Source organism: Sorex fumeus, unplaced genomic scaffold (genome assembly GCF_029834395.1).
Source record: "Sorex fumeus unplaced genomic scaffold, SorFum_2.1 ptg000009l, whole genome shotgun sequence".
NCBI classification, from domain to species: domain Eukaryota; kingdom Metazoa; phylum Chordata; class Mammalia; order Eulipotyphla; family Soricidae; genus Sorex; species Sorex fumeus.
Genome location: NW_026606066.1, coordinates 32,640,051 through 32,658,429, shown reverse-complemented (window position 1 = coordinate 32,658,429; position 18,379 = coordinate 32,640,051). Strand labels below are relative to the sequence as shown.

General features: G+C 36.4%; 1 protein-coding gene across 4 annotated transcripts in view; it reads left to right on the top strand.

Annotated features, from left to right (window-relative positions):
• Positions 1 to 18,379, top strand: part of ZNF385B (zinc finger protein 385B) — a 385,075-nt gene that overhangs the window by 265,177 nt on the left and 101,519 nt on the right. The window contains exon 1 of one of the 4 annotated variants that reach the window (XM_056110154.1): positions 1,820 to 1,995. The exons of the other annotated variants lie outside the window; for them this stretch is intronic. The gene's annotated coding sequence lies outside the window, so the exon portion shown is untranslated. Of the gene's footprint in view, positions 1 to 1,819; positions 1,996 to 18,379 lie in introns of those variants that run through there. 4 annotated transcript variants of the gene reach the window in all.

Sequence of the window (18,379 nt, the reverse complement as noted above, 5' to 3'; positions counted from 1 at the left end):
AGATATCTCTTGTGAGTGTAGATTTTAAAATTAAATTAAGTTAAAAAAGAAAAATGACAGCAGTGTTTATAATTTTATCATAAAAACCTAGATATTACATAAACAAGATATACACAGTTTTTATTTAGGTGACAGTAAATATAGAACAAGTCTATAATTCATTTAGAATGTTACTTTGTAATCATTCAGAACAAGTGAGATCATTGGGCCTGAAGAAATGTATATCTTCTAAGAGCTGGATTTATAATTACCGTTTTGATTGCTGCATCTAATTATTCATTTAGGTTCACCTGTCCCTGATAGTTAATGTGCAAATCTGACACAAATAGATATATCGAATCTGTGAATCTGGATAGGGACCATTTGTTCTGTATGTCAGTTAAGTGTTGACTGTTGTTGGCAAATGTGCTAAAGTTGCACAACCAAGAGTGCAAAATCCTTCCTGACAAATTGGCCATTTCAAGTTTCTGTCATTCAGCCAAATACCGAATTTTTCAAGATCCATAAGAGTCAGCTTTGCAAAAGCAACACAACCATTTTGTCACTGCTATAGTTTGCAGCAGAGAAATTGCAGAAGGTTTATTCTAATTATACTGCCAGATACCCCAAGATAGTACAATTAGTTAAGTGTATAAGAAACTATTGTAAAAGTTTAGGTCCAAAGAACTTCTATTTCAACTTCTAATTTCACCGTGATAATCGTCTCTAAAGAGCCTTGAATATAATCTCAGGGCTAGGATGAAGGAGACGTTACTGGGGCCTGCTCGAGGCTCGAGGCAATTGTCCCATGTAACTGAAATTATTTTTTTAGTTGAGATACATAAACATACCTGTTAATATTATAACATTAAGTTATCATGTGATTAGTTTCTTTTTTTTATTATATGCTTTGTTTCTTCACTTAAATCCAAAAAATCTGCAGAGAAGGAAATAAATTTTACAAGCTTAATGTCATACACATAAATTATTTTGAGCTATGTAAATAAAGTTTAGGTTTTGGAAATAGATTTAATTTTTAAATAAAAAGAGACCAATGTATGAATAAAAATGTAGAATATATGCATAATAGAATACCGTTTAGTTCTAATAGAAAATGATGAAATCCTGCCATTTTCAACAACATGGATGTACCAAGAATATATTATGTTTAGTGAAAAAAAATAAGATGAAAAAAGACAGACCCATATGATTCTTTTTAATATGTGGTATATAGAGAACACAAACACGTGGAAAACATTTTTTAAAAATAAAGTTTTGGACCCTAAGACTATTTAGTAGTACTAGAAGGAAGCTATGAAGAAATGGGGAGAGGGAGGTAAATTAAGACAGAGGGAACCAGATGAAAGATGGCACTGACGTTCAGGGGGTCTCTTGGGGCATTCCCATGTAAAATTTTAATGACATTTAACATTGAAACTTACTGAATATTTTTACAATGCAATATCTTTTCCATAAAAATACCTAAAAAAAAATCAGAAAAACAAGTGGTTCAAAACATAAGAGATTCAGTTCCTTATCCAGGAAGAAAAAGTGATTTCATTACATAAAGTTTCAAATTGTTATAGTAAATAGATGTTTTGAGAAATAGTCTTGCTTTGTTGGATAGGAGAAAATGTCAAGATCATTTGATTTTTTTTCCCTCTAAGGCAGAGTGATAGGCTCGGAATAGCTGAATGGCTGGAAGATATGAAGCAAAAGTACGTGAAAGAAAGTAATTGTCAGTCTTTTAGGATATATTTGGTTTAGTGTCGTCAGAAGGTAGTCTGCCTTCTCCCTGGAATCAAGTTGCAAACACTATCCTCAATAGTAATTAGAGCTAAGCGGCAATTACAGGACATATGATTTGTTCAGACGCACTGCCTGTCGGCTGTTTCCTAGCACCACATTTCACAGGAGCACCAGGGTGAAATGATGGAATTATTTATCTCTAAATGTAATACCGCGTACAGTGCTTGCATGCAGAAGTGAACGTGGACTGTAATCTTAAAAACGGAGGTAAGCATTGCCTGCTGATCAGCATTTACAGTTCAAGGAACTTTTTCATGATGTAAATGTCAGAAATGTGAAACAGTTAAAATCAGTTGTTGAAAGAGAGGGGGTAAAGGGATAAAAATCAGAATTAAAATGAAGAGAGCCAGCTAATTTCACAACTCCTGCCCACTATCAGCTTAGTTTTCCAAAATTATTTTTATTTAAATTGTAATATTGAGTCACTTAACAAAATACAATGATGTGACTAATGTCCTACCTTTTCTTTATGTTTTTTAACTATCACGTCTTTTTCTTTCCAAGTTGTCTCAAAATAACCAACAGATAAAGTGAGATTCATGTTTAATCTAGATAGAAACCTCTCTTGTCTTCCAGAAATGTAAATAAGCTGATGAATATAAATAAATAATTCTTGAAATATACATGTTCAAGAATTCACATTCAGATTGACAGAACAGTGACTGGTTATCAGTAATAAAATTGACTGACATGGGTAGCTTACCCTGTCAAATGATTTTTATAATAGTTACCTTTTATTTTTTTTAAAGTACAGTCTAGTTCTATCAAAACACAATTGCTTCATGTGTATTTAAACCGTTAGGCATAGCAGTCTCTCTGGGAACAGGTATAGTTTAGCTCCTCAAAGGGAATACTGTCTGTTATGAGGGTAGATGAAATTTTCTTGTGTATGTTACAGATATTTATAAAATTCCATTTAAATATTATGAATTCTGTTCCTCCCCTGCACTAAAAAATCATTTTTTAGTCAATCTTGCCTTTAAAAAATATATAAATGAATTGTATTATTAGAAAAGGCTTAGAAACTTTTGGCACTAGGAAGTTGTTTTTAACCTGTATTTCCCAGTGGGATTTCAGGTGGTTTGCAAAAAATTGAAAGAATATCAACTTATTTATTTGGTGTAAGCGCTGCGTATTCAGCGGATTTTTTTGCTCAAAAAGAGTAGATAAATGCCAATGTGTATTAATATTTTTATGGGTTCCAGAAACTGTGATGTGTTGTCCCTCAACAGATACTGAAGCTCAATGTAGTTATCAAGGAAAACCAGTACCTCACTTAAGAAGAATGTTTTTATTTCTTCTAGTTCTTTGGTTCATCATTAGCTTTGTTTTAAATATTTGCTTTGTCATGGAATTACTTATCCCTGACCACCATTTTCTTCATATGAAAAATATGGGATGTTTGTAAACCAAATAACAGTTTACAAGTCTACATAACATATGTCATGGCAGCTTGTGCTCCAAGAAACTGATGTGAAGATTTTCAGTAAAAAATACACAGTGAAATTTTCTGATGAATTGAAGTTTTAACTTACTGTTTCATGTGTATGGTGAATACTATTCTGTGAGCACATATAGGAACAATTCCTTCTAGTTGCTACTGACATGAACACTTGAGATAGGATCTAATCAAAGATAGGATCTAATCTAATTCTTCCATATTATTATGGGGAAAAATTTGTCCTAATATTAACGGAATCCTGTGGTTAATCTTTTGATTTCTAGAATCCAGTATTAAAAATAAAGTTGATGCAATGTAGTTGTGAAACATGGCAAAGACACATTTTGTGAGTGTTTTCAAGTCCCCTGGCAATGTTAGGTGAGAAGAAAAAGCAGAAAGGGAAATGTGTGAGATGGGCTCATGAAAGAAAGGAGCAGAGATTCCAAAGAGACAGAGAGGCAGACAAAGAAAATATGTGAGAGAGCAGTAGAGGATAAAGATGGAAAACCACAAAAACTGATAAAGGTGCCTGAAACTAAGAGATATGTCAATCACATTTAAAAAATATAAAATATTGAACCAGCTTTAATTTTTAAATTTTTTCACTAGACACCTGCTTTGTCAAATTAAATATTTTGAGCATCAGGTCCATGTTTATGAATTGTTTACTTCTCATTTGTTTCCTTTAAAGCACAGGGAGCTTAAAAGGGGATTTGAATTTTAGAAGAAATGCAGAATAAAAACAAATGTTCATCTAGAGGAAAATATCTTCATTCCTTTATTGCCTCATGAAGAAAATTATTAAAAAATGAAAATGATGACTACCATGATTAAATGGTCTGCTTTCCATGTATCTTCTTATATAAAAAATTATTATTTCTTTGACTTAACATTATTTGGGGAAATGATGAAGAATTTTTTGGGGAAATGATGAATTTTTTGGGAAGTCAAAAATAAAAAGAAATTTCAAAATCTAGTATAAGTATTATGTGTATAAAAACAAACAGAATAAAAAGGGGCAAGGTCCATTAATTTAAAAAATCATTATTTCTGATACAGAAATACTTGGATGTTCATTGGAGGCCCTTATCTAATGCTGTTTTGCATATCACTAGTTCCCCAGTTGCTGTCTCATGGCCTAAGTAGCATCAGTTTATAAACGGGATGGACAATCGAAGAGTTCCAAGAAATTGGCTCAGGGATTAGCCATCCCATGAACTAATCACAAGAGACCCGTTGAAGACACTTCATGTCTCTCAGAAAAATGGTGATTTTTGCCCATAGTCTCACCTTGTGCTCCTCCTTTGAAGGCCTGAGATGCTGTATTTAACTAAGTTGTTAATGCTCATAAGACTCTTTGCTGTCCTCTACTTCTTTACAGATTTTGGCCATAATCTCAAAAATAAAAGGGAAGGACATTATTTTAGGAGGGTAGAGTAGAAATTTCAAATAATGACTTGGTTTTCATTCTACTTTACCCTGCAAAAGGAAGCCAAAATGAGTATTCTTCCATCCCTTTCCCAATTTTCACTATTTCCCCATCCTACCCTCACACTTTTTGCATTACTCACATTCATTCATCCCTGGCATGGCTGGATTAGTCAACCCAAACTAGAATTCCACAGGAACAAAATGGTGCTTTTCATGCTGTTTGCACATACCACCCTGAATGCCAGGTAGGAAGGAACCAGTTACAGGTGCCTGGGTGAAAGCAGCTTTGGGTTGATAGAGGGTTAAGAAGAGACCTCATCTGTGATAGTCACCAGGATTGTAATCCTGTAACTGGAATTTTTGCTGCTACTCTGGAGTGTTGTAAATGCAATGGATATGTATTCCCAACTTGTAGTTTTCAGAAGCTTATTGCCTTTTTAGAAACACAGACAACTTCTTTTGACTTTGAACTATTTGGTTAATATTTAGCCTAAGAAAAAAATCTCCTCTCTCTAAGTAGGAAAAAAATGCACTGGCAAAGTAAATATTAACTTTTTAAAATTGAGTAAAGGCCTGAATGTAATAGGCGCTGGGATGAGAGCAGGGGGTGGTGTTGAGGAGTCATACCTTTTTAAAAAACAAGTAAGCCAACCAGGGTCCTTCTCCTTCCCTTGCCCCCCACCTTTTGTTGTTGTTGTTGTTAAATGCTAATTGCCTAGACTCCATATGTAAGAACTTGAATTCTCTGAAACCAAGAGGCAGGAAAACATTGTGTGTCCAGGAGCTAGATTTCTAGTAGCAGATGGGAACATTGACTGACCTCCAGAATTGCTGGATTACAGCCCCTCCAGCCTGCTCCTTTCTTTGTGTGAGCTGCAGAGGAGAGTCCTAAAGACAGAGCCAGAGTTTCAAAAGCCCTTACTGCTTTGATAGCTCCAGCAGAAGGGCAGCTGCCACTGCTTGTGTGAAGGTTGCTTTTCAGAGAGCATTTTTGTTGTGGTTTTAGTAGCATGAAAATTTCAGTATGAAAGCTACCAACAGAAATATCAGTATGCCTCCCACTATGAGGCTATTTGGATTAGGAAAATTGATCCAAAGAACACCATGAAAAGCATTGTTTGAATAGGACTTGTTCTCTTTCCCTTGAGAATTGTAAAAGAATTATTTTTAAATGAGATATTGCACTCAATCTCCTGCTGTTCTTTATCATAGAAGGAAATATTTTCTCTTGACTATACTGGGATTTTTTTCATTTAACTTCTTTTTTCATTATTCATATTAATAAACCATTAAAATTTTATTTAAAAATGAATACTTCTAATTTTTAGTCAAAATGTTAATAAGATGGGCAAAATACTAATAGACTTAAATTTTTTAAAGAAGACTGACTGTAATATATGACTTTTGAATCTTTAAGGAGGCTTAAATATTTGAAACAGTTTTCCTGGGGAATGATCACTGGGTTTATAGTTCTGGTAAGGTACCATGGAGCATCAAGTTCTCCTAATCCATTTTTCTTCAGTGTGTTTATTTATACAGTCCTCAACTGGGTTAAGCAGAAGTTTAATGAAATAAAATTCCTCCGGAAATAGTTGTGGTTTTGAACAACATAGCTTTGGCCTTTCCTAGGAATACCTTTGTTTTCAGAAAGATTTCTACAATAAGCCTATGAGGTCACTTTGTCTGTCCCTTCCATTTGTAAGGGAGATCCAATAGTTCTTCCAAACAGAAAGTGGTTTCAGACTTCATGAAAGTATCTTGATGCGAAAGACAGGGATCACAGGGCAAATGGAGCTCAGGACCATCTTCCCTGGTCTTCTTGCCAAAAAATTGCGTCAGACTACCATGACCTCGCAACTCATTCTTGACCTCAGACAATTTTAGTAAAGCCCTGTCTGGAGATAATTTTGGCTTCTAAAGACTTAGTAATTTAGGAATGAAATGCGTAACATTCCCTTTTGATAAGTCAGGTGTATTTAAAATCACTTCAAAAAACGGCAGCATTGGATGCTGGGACCCATGGGGATGGATGACGGGCACTGGTGGAGGTATGGGGACTTGATCATTGTATAGCTGAAACCCAAGCACAAAATTTGTAAGCCTGTAACTGTACCTCATGGTTTTTCACTAATAAAAAAAAAAAAAAAAAAAAAAAAAAAAAAAAAAAAAACGGCAGCATTTATCAAAACCCCTTTCACCTTTTTATGATTCTCTCCCAGCATGGTCATTCTTTTTTTATTATTATTATTAATTTTTATTTGTGAAACACCATGAGGTACAGTTGCAGACTTACAAATTTTTGTGCTTGGGTTTTGATTATACAATGTTCAAATACCCATCTCTCCACCAGTGCCCATTTTCCACCACCATGGATCCCAGTATCCCTCCCACCCCCATCCCTCCATCCCACCCTGCCTCTGTGGCAGGGCATTCCCTTTTGTTCTCTCTCTCCTTTTGGGTGTTGTGGTCTGCAAAAGCGGCATTGAGTGGCAATCATGTTCAGTCCATAGTCTACTTTCAACATGCATCTCCCATCCTGGGAGGATCCTCCAAACACCCTTTATTTGGTGCTCCCTTCTCTATCTGGGCTGCCCCTTCCCCTGAAAGCCCGGCTGGCCTCTAAGCCATGGAGGGATCCTCCTGGTACTGATCTCGGCTATTCTTGGGTATTAATCTCCTATTTTGTTACTTTATGTCCCCCAGATAGATGCAATCTTTTGGGATATGTCTATCCCTCTCTTTGAGCTCCCATTTGACCCAGCAATACCACTCCTGGAAATATATCCCAGAGAGGCAAAAATGTATAGTCGAAGTGACTTCTGCACTTCGAGAGAGAGAGAACAAAAGGGAATGCCCTGCCACAGAGGCAGGGTGGGATGGGGGGGATGGGGGTGGGAGGGATACTGGGATCCATGGTGGTGGAAAATGGGCACTGGTGGAGGGATGGGTATTTGAACATTGTATAATCAAAACCCAAGCACAAAAATTTGTAAGTCTGCAACTGTACCTCATGGTGTTTCACTAAGGCACATGAGAGGGATATGTCTATCCCTCTCTTTCTGACTCATTTCGCTTAGCATGATACTTTCCATGTAGTGCTACTTGTATGTAAATTTCATGACTTCATCTTTTCTAACAGCTACATAGTATTCCATTGTGTAGATGTACCAAGTTTCTTTAATCAGTCATGTGTTCTTGGGCACTCGGGTTTTTTCCAGATTCTGGCTATTGTAAAGAGTGCTGCAATGAAAAACAAGTGCAGAAGCCACTTCGACTATACATTTTTGCCTCTCTGGGATATATTTCCAGGATTGGTATTGCTGGGTCAAATGGGAGCTCAATTTCTAATGTTTAGAGAATCGTCCATACTGTTTTCCAAAAGGGCTGAACCAGTCGGCATTCCCACCAGCAGTGAAGGAGTGTCCCTTTCTCACCACATCGGTGCCAGCATCAGTTGCTTTTGTTCTTTTGGATGTGGGCCAGTCTCTGAGGTGTGAGATGGTATCTCATTGTGGTTTTGATCTCTTCTCCCTGATGATTAATGATGTAGAGCATTTTCTCATGTGCCTTTTTGCCATTTGGATTTCTTCTTTGAGAAAGTTTCTGTTCATTTTATTCCCCCATTTTTTTATGGGGTTGGATGTTTTCTTCTTGTGGAGTTCAACCAGTACTTTATATATCCTTGATATCAACTCCTTGTCAGATGTGTATTCGGCAAATATCCCTTCCCATTCTGTAAACTGTCTTTGTACTTTGGTCACTGTTTCTTTCAAGATGCAGAAGCTTTTTAGTTTAAGATAGTCCCATTTATCTATCTCTGTTTTCACTTGCTCGGCCAGTGGTGTGACATCTTTGAAGATACCATTAGCTTCAATGACATGGAGGGTTTTGCCAACTTTGTCTTCAATGTACCTTATGGATTCCGGTCTGATGTTGAGATCTTTAATCCATTTTGATCTTACTTTTGTACATGGTGTTAGGCAGAATTCTGAGCCCATTTTTTTTTGCACGTAGCCATCCAGTTTTGCCAGCACAATTTGTTAAAGAGGCTGTCCTTACTCCACTTCACATTTCTTGCTCCTTTATCAAAGATTAGATTATCATATGATTGAGGGGAGATGTCAGTATATTCAACCCTGTTCCATTGGTCTGCAGCTCTGCCTTTGTTCCAGTAAGCATGGTCATTCTTGGTACAAGAATATACCAGAATACTAGACTATAATAGAAGTCTATGGCAAAAATAAAATGTAATGTTGAGATAATTAGGGCATGTTCCGATAAGGATTCAATCCCCAGTACCTTATGGCCTCACAAGCATACCTAGAGTAGTGATAGTCTGAAAAATTGCATTTTGGGACCTAGCCCAGTTAGTCTAAGTATCACAAGTAGTTATCTCCAGACTTCTGAGCACTGCTTGGGAGCCATCCCCTCAAAAAATATCAAAAAAGAATACAATCTTCATTTTTGAGAACTGATTATATTTTTACATTAAATTCTTAAATTTTCAGCTTTTTCCGTGTTTTTTTAAAAAAGACTGTAACCAATGGAGTGACGTGAAATATTTAACCAAACTACAGTTTGTAATCTAATGTAATAAGTAAATCATACTCATTTTTCTAAACATTTAAATATAAGAAACTCTGCATAAGCAATGTATTCTGATGTAAATGAATCACTACTTGTGATTCTACTGCCACACATCCAAAAAAGTTATATTGAATCTTAGTAGATTTCTTTTTGTGTGTGAAAAGAAGCATGACACTACTAAACCCAAAGGACATTATGACTTAAAATCTATCATACTATGACTTCACTGCTGTTTTTAATGCAGCACTTCATTATTGCTTGTAAACTTCAGTGTGTGCTCAGAGGATTTATTTTTTAATGCAACGTTCTGCCAGAATGCTGATGTTGGAGTTCTTTGGAGGGAATCCTGAGCTGCCCCGAGGGAGATTTAGGCACAGAACTGTCAATTGTTAAGATTTTATAGACCCACAGTTCTGGATACATATTTTTCTCTTTGGCATCACTAAATTCTATGTTAGTTTCTCCTCTCCACTTTGAAACTCAGAAGGAAGCATCAGGATTAAAGAGAATTTCTGTTTTCTCACAAACAATTTTGAGCAAAGTCAATCCTTGTGGAAAAAGCTTCAGAAAAGATTCATCCTAAAAATATACAAACTTGGCAGTATTTGAAGATGTTCTTATTGGAAAATGTGTGTGTATTAGCCAAAATAGCTTACTAAAATTAATTGTATTGAATACATACTTGTTAAAAAACTTATTAAGTATAACATACAGGAAAATTCACATAAGCTTAAAGGGGAATGAAAATACACAAATGTAAAACAGCTATGTAACTGATACAAAAAATCAAGTAGCAGATCATTCCAGTACCCTAGCTCCTCAATTAGCTTGACACACACCTCCCCCAGATGGTACTCTTCTGTCATTTCTTTAGTGAACCACGTAAATTAGTTCTACCTAAGATTTGACTTTAAAGAAATGTTTTCATCCAGGATGTTGGTATACTCCCTTATTATAGCCCTTTTAGTCATGCTTTCAAGGCCTGTTTATTGTTGCATATTACTATTTTCCATTATTTTACTGTATGTTCTAGTGAATGTTTTATTGTGACTATACCAAGACTTTCCTGCACAATGATGATGGGTTGTCTAGTTTCCATTTGGCCTATTACAAATAGCATTGCTATGAATATTCAAGGGCATATCATTTCTATTGTATATATAGCTAGAAGTTGGGTTTCTCTGTCATAGGATCAGGATATATTCATCCTGTTTAGTAGATTGAGAAATACTTCTAAATTTTTAATAACTCATAATTTGTACATTAGCCAAGAGTTATAGTTGCTCCTTATCCTGTTTACACCTCATATTCCCTATTTATCTTCTTTGTTATCACTTTTGGGTATGTAATAATGTTTTGTAGCATGCGTATTTGTAATAACGAATAAGGTTAAGTATTTTTTAGTATTTATTGATTGTTTTTCTGTCTTCTTTTATGAATTGTTCTCTCATTTTCGTGCTGTCATTGTCTTGTTAGGATTCACTTTTTTAAATCCTAGGTTGCAGTCCTCTGTCAGCATATATTTATTATGAATACCATCTCCTATCCTGTGGATTGCCCTTGATACATTCTTATTCCTAGTAGAGTACATTCACCAAATGTTTTCTTTTATTGTCAGCACTTTCTGTTTCCTGATTTAGAAATGTTTGCCTTTCTCCATTTCTTATCTTCTAACCCCAAAACTCTAGCAATACCTTGGGTGCCTAACACAGTTTTTAATTTAAATAGATTTTATCTTTCATTGAGTTTTTGCTTATGCAGTTCTCTTTATCTTTTTCAACTCTAAATATGACTATTTCTGAAGATTTATCTTAAGAACTATGTATATGGAAACATTTATGAACCCAACTGCTAATTAGACTTAATTTTATTTTCTCCTACTCCTCCTTAATATTTTATTGACAACTTATGACCCCTAACACAGTCTGCCTTTTGTAAATATTAATGAATTTAGCAGTGTGCACTAGCATCTTAAAAAGAGCATTGTCCTTTAACTATATTTGTATTTTCTATAGCTGTCAACAGTGTGCTTTGATTTTTGATTTTTTTGATTTTTTAAATGTAATAGAACTGCTGTTTATTCAGACATTAAGCTGATTAAGCTGAACATTGTGCTTTGTATAGTTTGTTACCCATAAGTTTTTATTGAATCACAAATACTGGTTGTTGAGGGAGAGTATTTGTTGTGGAGTCCACACCTGGTGATGCTCAGAGTGCACTCCCAGCTCTGTCCTAAGGAATTACTCAGGGCTTAGGCTTGGGTCTCAAGGACTGATAGAATTCAGGGATCATATTGGGGGTAGGGGATTGAATCTCGGATCAGTCATGTGCATGGCAAGATTCCTACCTGCTGTGCTATTGCTCTAGCCCCGATCCTTTCACATTATTACCATGATATTACCATGTATATCTAAATATACAGATATTACCATATCTTTATATTCTTCTGTAGCTTCTCCTTTTCCGAGGAGGGGTTCACCCGTCTCTGGATAGTGCCTCTATTTCTCTGTCTCCAAAGAGTTCATCTTGAAGGGATATATTCCTCATGTTTTGAACTACTTTTTAGTTTTATTATTTCTGAAAACTCATTACCAGGGCCCTACTATCTGCATACAATACTGGCCCCTAGAGATTTTACTCCTTAGGGGATACTTGGATGAACATCTGGCTATAACTACTTCCTTCAGATAAAAGGCATGGACACGCCTAAGTCACTGTCACTGTCCTCCTCTTGTTCATCGATTTGCTCGAGCGGGCCCAGTAACGTCTCCATTTTTTTGGAGACTTACTGGAGCGATAGCACAGCGGGTAGGGCGTTCGCCTTACAAGCGGCCAACATGGCCGACCCGAGTTCGATTCCTCCACCCCTCTCGGAGAGCCCGGCAAGCTACCGAGAGTATTCGATATGCCAGACACAGTAACAACAAAGTCTCCAATGGAGACGTTACTGGGCCCGCTCGAGCAAATCGACGATCAACGGGAGGGCCTTTACCCTTTACCCTATTCTTACTGTGTTTGGCATATTGAATACGTCACAGGTAGCTTGCCAGGCTTTGCCGTGCGGGCGAGATACTCTCAGTAGCTTACCCGGCTCTCCGAGAAGGGTGAAGGAACCCGAACCCGGCTTAGCCGGGCTGGCTGTGTGCAAGGCAAACGCCCTACCTCTGTGCTATCACTCCAACCCATGCCTAAGTAAAAAAGTGAAATCTCAGATTAACTTAGTAGTAATGTGGCACGGTCAGTGTTTCAGAGTTTTAATGGCTTTCAGAGTTGTCAGTTTTTTGTTCCTTTCTCTTGAATATTGATGAATCTGCTATAAAAAATACATATATTCATTTCTGCTTTTACCGATCATATGTATGGCATATTTTCACAGAATTGTCTTCCTTCTTGAGATTTTCTCCTTTGATTTCTTCCAATCTGGCTGGCTCTCCAGTTAAGCTGCAGGTGACATTAGGCAGGTAGCCTAGGGAAAATCATGCTTCCACATCTCTGCTCAACCCATCTGGTCACCTGGGGAAATGACCAGTGTGGGTTAGGACTGGTTAAATCCACTACAAGCACCTACTCAGCCTTGATGCTCAGGTCCCATCAGCCCCACAAGGCAGCTGTCCAGTTTCACTGGCAGCCTACTTGTTCTCCACAGTGCAGAAACTGGTCCTCACACCTGAGTTAGCAGAACTATGGACTAGGCTGGAGTGAGGATTAACTCTTTGCATGGAAGAAAAGCCAGTGCTCACTTCAACACAGGCATTCCAAGAACTCGCCACCTTTATTCACAGAAAAGTTTCAGGAGGAGGCAAAACAGTGAATCAAAAATAGTTTTATTGAAAGAAATTTACTGAAAGAAATGTAAGGGGGAAAAGAGAGAAATAACGTGTTCAAGAGAAAACATAGGCTTCTCCAAATTGGTAAAGGTCTGTATGTCAGTTTTTAATCTATAAAATGGGCTGGGAGGACAGAGAGATATTACAAAGATTAAGGTTCATGCCTTCTATGCTGCCAGCCCTGGTTCCATCCCTGGCATTGCTGGATGCGGCCCCAGAGGCCCCTGAGCCCCTCCAGAGTAGCCAGGTAATCAATCCTTCAAACCTCAGGGCTCAAGCAGTACCACATTATCAGTCCCTTACAGTGGACCACCTGTTTGATTGACTGTGTAGAAGGGTCCAGCCCACCTAGTTGGGTGATCCCTTAAATTCTTTTAATTAAAAAATAAGGGCAGGATTGTGAAGGGAAACATGGGAAGCTTTGTAACCTGGTGTAATTGTTCTACATTTTGATTGTATGGGTGGTTATAGGACTATGTACATTCACCAAAATCCTCCAAACTATATACTTAAAGTATATAATATATAATATATATAAATATATAATATAATTATATATTAAAGTATATAATATATAATATAATTATATATATATATAATCCTCCAACTGTATACTTAAACTGTATACTGTATACATGGCATACATGTATTATTATTAATAAAACAAAATCAGAAAAAAAAAAGGACCAGAAAGTTAGCACAGTGGAGAAGATGCCTGCCTGGCACATGACTGATCAGAGTTCTGTCCCTGGAACCCCATATGGTCCCCTGAGCCCTCCAGAGGTGATGCCAAAGCTCAGAGTCAGGAATAAGCCCTGAGCATAGCCAGTTGTGGCCCCCAAACAACTTATTATAAGCATGCTTATAAACATACTTATTATAAGTATGTATTTACATATATATGATTATATATACATTGCTGGCTAGTTTGGGCTGGAGCGATAGCACAGCGGTAGGGCATTTGCCTTGCAAGCGACCAACGTGGCTGACTCGAGTTTGATTCCTCTGCCCCTCTCGGAGAGCCTGGCAAGCTACCGAGAGTATCTTGCCTGCATGGCAAAGCCTGGCAAGCTCCCCATGACGTATTCGATATGCCAAACAGTTAACAATTGTCACAATGGAGACGTAACTGGGTCCGCTCCAGCAAATCGATGAACAACGGGAAGACAGTGGACAGTGACAGACTAGTTTATTTAAATAAATATAGACATGTAAATGAGTTTTTATGTGTATATATCGAATGTGTGTGTGTATATATATATATGTGTGAATATGTAACTGCTTAGGGAGGAACTGACAAGTAGCATGTTCTACGAAACATTAAACTGTAATGATTATGTGGGTGTTTTTACAAGCAAAACCCTTTATTAAACATATCCCCCAGTCATATAATAATCTCCTTTTGGACTCATTTGGTGATCTTTTGGTAGATTTGTTTTCCTTTCATAGAAAACTGCTAACAAAGAAAATGACAGGTAAAGGAAATGAAGAGATGCTGGTCAATAGTTGATCTGGTAATGGGAAAAATTATAATGAGGAACAAACCTAAAAAAGCTGGTGGGGGGGAGGAGAAAGGGAGAAAGAGAAAACCAGAATCAAGTTTTGGGGGAAACCTGAAATGCCAATCATATTAATTGCTTTAGAGAAATCTTTGAAAATTCTATAATTTGCTATGTCTCCTAATATATTTTTATAATGTAAATTTCTATTTCATTACTCACTAGAGCAGTTATACATACTAATGGCACAGGAGGAAACTACTTCAGGATTTAAGAGAAAGAAAGTGACAGAGACAGAAAGATTTTTATTTTACTCTGTGAAAACTCTGAAGATTTTCTTCTATGCTGCTGCAGTTTTTACGGTTGTGTTGTCCTTGTATATAAAGAAAAACCACTGGGAACCTCGAAAGCTATCATAGACCTTCAAGATCATATTTCTAAAGGTCAAAGACTGAAGCAGTTGTTTCATTTGTCACCTGATTCTCAAATAAGATTTCATTATGATATATTATGACATAATCCATTGACAAAATAGAGGGCATATTATATTACCACAAGAGTTGGCTGAAATAATAGTTTGCCTTATAATCATCGTAGTGAATTGTCTGTCACACAATTTTTGTTTTATAGATATAGTGAATATTACTTGGATTTTACCATCAGATGAAATTTATCTATGAGGCTAATTGCATTCCTTTTAATCTATTTTTCAAATTTTGGGCACCTTGGTTTACAAATTGTTACTAGTAGGATTTCATGTATGAACTAGTCCAGCAACGCACCTTTCATCCACATGTCTCCTTCCCTCCACTACTGTCCCAGAGTCCCTCGCCCATCTCGCTCACTCCTTGGTAAGCTTCCTACTGAAGACAAGTTTTCCCTCAGTTGCCTTTGGGTATTTGTTATTCCCCTGTTTTGTTCCTTCATACTCCACATATAAGAGAGCTCATTCTGTGTCTGTTCCTCTCCTGACTGACATCACCAGCATGATACTCTCCAGCTCCAAGTTGCAGCAGATTTCATTTTTTTCTTATAGCTAAGTAGTATTCCAAATTTAATTGTACCCTTATTGAGACAATATGGAAATGGGAAACTTTCATGGTGACAGTGGTAAATTTGGGGTACACATGCCTTGAGGTGTGTATGTTATTTTGATACAGGGAGTTTAAAATATGTTGTGTGTCTAGTACTGTGTATATGTGTGTAGTATATGTGTGTAGTATATGTTTATGGGTGTGGTACTTCAACCTTTATAAATAAATAAAGAACACTGCTATTAATTAATTCATTATGATATATGGCAAAATTGTATCTTAAACTTTGAACTAGCAATAATGAGTTAACTATAGGCAATGTCTTACATATTATTATTAAATAGTTCAGAAAAAGGACAATGTTTGGTTCAGTACTATTGTAATCTTAATGTGGTTTTATTTGATTGTTTGTTTGATTGGGAGCTTCCCAAGCAGATCTCAGAAGGTCTGGGGCCCCACTGCAATTCTCACCGGCTGGGGGAGTGGTTAAATACAAGGACCCTGGGATTTCATGCTTATATTCTCAATCTTTTTGGAGTTCTGGGATTTTATAGAACTTAAAATTTTCTTACAGGGAACAATATATTTTGTTTAGATTTCTGCTTGTGGCTACCACTGACTTTCCTGCATCACAGCAAAATCATCATCAGTAGCAAAATCAAGAATACGTACAGTGACAGAGATAAAAGCATAAATTAACCTCTGTGCAGAAGTGCTCTTTTCTTCCTTTCCCCTTTGAAAAAATTGTCTTTGAAACAGTCAGTTGTAGTGAAAAACTATTAAAACCTAGGTTTTCAAAGTGAACACTTCAGGGTTGAGGTAAGGAAGTTTATAAAAAGAAACATAGTTTTTGTTCATTGAGAAGATCTACCAGTACTTTAAAACAATCTGTGTACGACTTGGCAAATTGTCATTTAAATGCTAATGAAATGGTAAACAGCTGCTTCGTTTTTTTTTTATGCTAATAAACGGTGGCTGCTAAAGTAATTCTGGAGCCCTGCCTTTATTAGCATAGAGGTTTGATTGTAAGGGGGAATCTTTAAGCATTCTGACCTTTGTTGATGGCATACTGCTTGCCAAGTTCCATGTTGCATTCTATTTGATTTGAGTTTGTTAGTACAAAGTAATATTTGATTTGAGTTTGTTAGTACAAGTGATTCTCAGGAGGCATATCAGGAGCCTTGTATTTTACATTTTATCAGCCATCATTTGTGGGCTTCAAAAGGATTCTTTTCTGAGGCCAGAGATAGTATGGTGATGTTACTTGCCTTGCATGCAACTGGCACTGATTTGATCCCCAGCACCGCATATAGTCCCACCAGCCTCAGCCAGGAGCCATCCCTGAGCACAGAGCCAGTCGTAAACCCCGAGTACAGCCAGGTGTGACTCAAAAATAAAAGCAGAACCAAACAAAAAATGAAAATTTTCTTTCCTTTTGAGATCCACTATGATAAAATAATTACACATTTGTTCATCAGGTAACTTTAAAGATTATAAGTCTGTGTACTTTTTATATTTCAGTCTTTTAACTGTTATAATAATTATAAATTATAAAATGCCATTGCTTTAATATAAGAAATACTGGTCTTGTCCATGGTCCCTTGAGACTCCCAGGAGCAATTCCTGAGCACCACCTGGAGTGATCCCCAAGCACTATGTGGAAGTTAACCCTTTGAGCACCGATGGGTGTAGCCCAAAAACAAACATAAAGAAATATTTGTTTCCTTGCTATCTACCTAAGATTGTAAGGCAAAGATTTTAAAATCAATTATTTCATAAGTGCCTCGGCAATATTTGACATCTTGATACATCTTAGATCTACAATCTCTGAAGTTAGTAATTAGTGTAATATTGCCTAACTAAAAGCATGTGATTAAGGAGGAGGTAGTTATATGAATGACAAACTTTTCTCTTTTTTTTCTGGTTTTGAAACAGTGTAAATTAGGTGATTAGGTGTGCAGTCCATTAAACACTCTTATCAATAATATTCTCCAATATTCTGCAATATGATGCAGAATTTATTAAGGAAATGCACTTCCAAAAGTACCATTGAAGTAGGAATTTTGATTATTCTGGGGAACTATAAGAATGTCTTAATCATTAGAGCATTCTCACAAACTGTTTATTATTTTTAGCAAGTCAGCTGGAAATTTTAAGCATATAATTATTTATGGCTCATATAGTCATGCCAGGAGAAATTGGAACTATCACACACTATTAATGGTAATAGAAGTAGTTCAGCCGTTATGAAAAATAATCTGGAAAATCTTGACTCAAACATGGGATTCTCAATTCTTTTTTAAAAAATTCATTTATCTGCTTTATGTTTTTGAGCAATACCTGGCTGTGCTCAGCACTTACTCCTGATTCAGAATTTAGGGATTATTTTAGAGGGAATAGGGGAACCATACAGGGTGCTGGGGATCTAATGTGGGTCAACCACATGCAAGGCAAGTACCTTATCCTACTGTATTATCTCTCAGGAACTTGAAATTCCAAATTTGATATTTAGATATGTTGAAAACATAGCTACATCAAAACCCAAAAACAAATTCTTTTATTTCGTTATTCATAAAAAAGCAGAAACAAAAGTAGAAACAATTCAACTATCAGTTGATGAATGTATAAGTAAATATGGTACATCCATATAATAAAATATTATTGTCTTAAGCATTAATGAGATTCTGTTATAGGTAACAACATGGAAAATCTTGAAAACATTATGGCAAGTGAAAGAAGAGTAGCAGGATACTTCATATTGCATGTTATTGA